Source organism: Canis lupus, chromosome 7, assembly GCF_048164855.1.
Source record: "Canis lupus baileyi chromosome 7, mCanLup2.hap1, whole genome shotgun sequence".
NCBI classification, from domain to species: Eukaryota; Metazoa; Chordata; class Mammalia; order Carnivora; family Canidae; genus Canis; species Canis lupus.
The window spans coordinates 24748037-24752430 of record NC_132844.1 but is presented as its reverse complement, the minus strand read 5'-3'; the positions used below and the strand labels follow the sequence as shown (position 1 = coordinate 24752430).

Sequence of the window (4394 nt, the reverse complement as noted above, 5' to 3'; positions counted from 1 at the left end):
CATCGAGGCAGTTGAGTCCGTAGGGAAATGTCCCTCTGCCTGTTTCAAGGACTTGTCAATGTGCTGCCGCGGGCTTGTGCTTTGTCCTCAGCTAGGCCTGTTCCCCATCATTTGAAAACTGATCCTTCCCACTCACCCCCCATTTTTTTAGGTATAATTGACAAATAAAAATTATGTATTTAAAGCATACAATGTGATAATTTCATATACATATGCTGTGAAAGGATTCCCTCATCAACTTAATTAATACATACTTCACCTCACATATTTAACTTTTTTTTTTTTTTGGTGAGAATATATAAGTTCTCCTCTTTTAGCAAATTTCAATTGTACAATGTGATATATATAATCAACTACAGTTAACATGTTTAACATTGGGTCCTCAAACCTTAATCACATTATGGGTGAATAACTGAATGTTTGCATCCCTTGACAACCTCTTCTCATCCCTGCCCCACCCCCAGCCACTTTTCTACCGTTTCTAAGAGTTCAACATTTTGTTTTGTTTTTTTTCTTTGTCTGTTTCCACATATAAGTGATACCATGGGAAACTGATTCTTTTGACTCTTTAAGACTTGTTAAGCAGGTCCAGAACAGAGGTTAATCTAGAGCTAATCAATTCCCACAGCTGAGGCAAGACCCCTCTGAGTCCTCTACCCCATGAGTTATGAGGTTTTCCAGTCTGATTTGAAGGAACAGGCACTGTGGGAGTGATGGCCACCACTCCCCTGGTCCTTCTGGATGCTTCTTCTCAGGTCTTTGGTTGTTTTCTCCTATGTTTGTGCCGATCAGAACTCCGCCGAAGACTCAGGGGCCTCCGTGTATCTCAAGAGTTCTCTGTCTGTGCAGCTTTCCTCCCTCCAGGGCTTTGTTCTCTGCACTCAGCCACTTTAGTCTCCATGGACCTCAACTCAGGGACATGTCCAGCCTCTCCCTTTGCTCAAGGCAATAAGCTGCAGCAATTGTAAGTTTCACCTGGTTTGGTTCCCATCTGTCAGGGATTACTGTCCAACACTGCAAAAAGGAAGATGAAATAAAGTCTTTGTCAGGCAAAAAAGCTGAGAGCACTCACCATCAACAGATCTTTAACAAACATGTTAGAGGAAGTTCCTCTGGCAGAAGAAAATGATACCAGATGGAAATTTGGATCTACACAAAGGAATGAAGAATGTCATAAGTGGTAAATATCTGGATAAATATAAAATCCTTTTGTTCAAATGGATAGCCAGCCCCAGTCCACATATGGAATAGTCCATTATTTTACTGAAATGAAATGCCTTCTTTATAATCTATCAAATTTCTTAAGTACACTTGGATCTGTTTCTCTGTTCTCTGTTCTATTTCAGTGACCTACTTGTCTATAATTATATACTAGTACCATTTTGGTTTTATTTTAATCACTATATAATTTGTTTGATATTTGTTAGGACAAGTTCACCTTGTTCTTAATTTTCAAAATTTACTTGATAATTTCCCCATGTTTATTCTATGATATAAACTTTCAAAAATATCCACTCCTCCTGCAAAAAAAAAAAAAATATATATATATATATATATATATATATATATATATATATAAAAATTTCTGTTGGGATTCTGACTAAAATTATCATAAATCCATACATTAATTTGTAGTGCTACAGTTAGCCAAGAACAAGTTTCATTAGGAGAAAAAGATCACAAGATTCTGGGCCTGGCTAGAACTCTGAAATACTACATTTCATGCTGAAGCAGTTGCAGCTCATGAGAGTCTCAGGAAATGCTTTGTGGAATACTGACTGGACAAGGGATATTGCTTAGAGAGAGCATCTGGCTCAGCCAGGGTAGCCAGGAGAGAGGAGGGTGCACATGTGATAGTCATTCTGATTTACCCAACTCAGTGGCCTGTCTCAGAAGCATAGTCAGCTATTCTTCCAGAAGTAACTTTATTGCTGAGAGATTCATCTAAGGAAGAAATGAGGAAGGAGATTACCATAAACCTAATGAAGTATACAGACCCAACTGGAGATAAAGGATTCTAATCCTTGGTCATGGACTCTCTGTGACTCTAACATTCACTCTTGTATGTGCTGTTTGACATTCTCAAGTAAAGGTGAGAGAGGCCATGAAACCATGATACTTAAAAAGAGGTGGAAAAATATACTATAAAAATATTGAATAATTTTTAGAAAACAAACTGCTAAAAGATAACATGTTCCAAGAATTTAAATTTCCCCTGTGTACACAGAGGACTCTTTCAGTGGAGGCAGCTGCAACATTCCCGCAGGTAAACTTCACCAGCCATGAGCCTGCAAGTAACCTGGAGCTCACTGCATCAATGAGAAGGGTGAGCACTGGGCTATCTGAGCCTCCAGGCCAGTTGAACGGGACTCACTACCAGAAGAAGGTGACAGGCACCAAAAGTCAACCTTGCCTTATTCTTAGCCGTACTGGGAGCTGACAGTTCTCCATCCCTGAGGTGATTTTACTTCCCAACTGAAACTTGAAACTGTGAAGGCTTTGATATAAAACCTTATAGCACTCAGATATAAATGTGCTCATATTTTGCCTAAATGCTTTTTTCACAAGAATTTCAGAGCACTACAAAAACCATGGCTCGTATATCAGGACTCATATAGCCCCACCTTTCATGTGGAGGAACAAAGAAGAGAGGGGAGTGTTGAAGTCACTTTGAGCTGGGAGGATGACTCCAGGTTAAAGCTGAAAGGGGAACTTACACTTGGAATATGTACTTGGAATCATCCTGCTCCAACTGTAGCTTTCTCCCAGTTTGAGTGGCAGTTCAAATATAGTCCATATGGTTCAGAGCTGTGCCCAGCAAGTGGTCTGGTAACTACATATATCAAGTATTCCTTAAACTGAATCCTCAGCCTTACTGGGCAGATTCGAAAGAAGGAAAAGATGAGGTCCCTGTCATCTTCAAGGGGCTTATAATCTACTCAGAACAGATGTAGACACATAACACAGGTGTGTCACACTATGAATTCCTTAAGGACAAAAACTGTTTTATTCAACTTTGTACTCCCAGAAGCCAGAAAAAAAAAAAGTAGTCTAAACTGAACACTTGCTTCATCCACAAATGAGCAAGATGGAAAATCAGTGGGTTCTGAGAATGGAGGATTCACAGTGGGCTAAGTGAAAAGGGAAGGCTGCATGTCAGACCCTGAAATCCTTGGAGAACAAATTCCTAAACAATCATCCATCATAAGTCCTCCCTTTTCAGTCTGTACTGTGGAATATAAAAAGGAAAGTGGGGTCACAATTAATTCTTTTCTTTATCTAGTAAGAACAGATCATTTATTCATCCTTTTTAGCACCTACTTTGTGCTTGATATTGCCCCAAGGCCAAGAAATGTAAAAGTTAAGAGGTCAGGTGGTCCCTGCCCTGGATACTCCAGAAAGCCATAGGTCCATTTGTTCATGTGCTGGTCTCCTCTTGCCTCTAACCTCCATCTTGTGTTAGGTCACAAAACTCTCCTCATTTCAGAGGCTAATAGATCCGCTTCTTTCTCCTTCTACTCAAAGAGAGATGAAAGCCCATTAGGATCTCTCAGTGTAGTGGAAAGGTTAGCAGTGACTGTAAACAGCAGATTATTCCCAAGCCCTTGGGACTCTCTAATGAGAAGAAATTGTCATGCTCAAATTCTCTGGTGACAGTTTCTTTGGGGAACTTCCCTTGAGAAACATTGACTGGACAAGATACACTTTTTTGTACTATACACAATCCATTACTCCCAGGAGAAAGTACGGCTAGAAATAATTTCAAGACACTATAATTAGCACCACAATTCTCATAACAACAAGGAAATTAGATGGGGAATTCGATCCCAACAGTATGCCCCTGCCTTGTGCCTTCTTGCTCTTAGATTTTAGTCCCACTTTTACAGCCATATTTCTGAGATAAAATGTGGACTGTCTCCCACAAAGACCTACTCTATGGGTCCTGATGTGCTCCCAGATCCATTCTCTAACTTCACCAACTGTGTATCTGTTTTCTGACCCTGTCTACTGAAGTCCAACATGTTCTCAGAGTTCCACAGAGTAACGTTACTATAAAGGAGAGATTGGAAAATTATGGCACATAGGCCAAACCTGGCCCACTGCCTGTTCTTTAGATAAAGTTTTATTGGAACACAGCTTTGCCATTAATTTATGTATTGTTTAGGGCTACTTTTGAACTACAACCACAGAATCGGGTAGATGTTATAAAAACTGTGTAGCTCACAAAAATCTAAGATATTTACTAACTGCCCTTTACAGAAAAAGTATGCTGACTCCTGCTATAAAGTGATAGAAATTTAAGACACACATTCTGTACTTTTCATTGTATCAACAACACAAATGTTTAGGTAAAGAGCATTGTATTTATATCTTAATCTTTTCAGATAATATAA

At 39.4% G+C, this 4394-nt stretch overlaps 1 long non-coding RNA gene across 1 annotated transcript in view; it reads right to left on the bottom strand.

Annotated features, from left to right (window-relative positions):
* Positions 1 to 251: 251 nt before the first annotated feature.
* The window catches only part of LOC140636665 (uncharacterized), an 89213-nt gene continuing 85070 nt past the window's right edge, over positions 252 to 4394 (bottom strand). The window contains exon 3 of the long non-coding RNA XR_012033889.1: positions 252 to 1014. This is a non-coding gene — a long non-coding RNA (uncharacterized lncRNA). The remainder of the gene's footprint in view (positions 1015 to 4394) is intronic.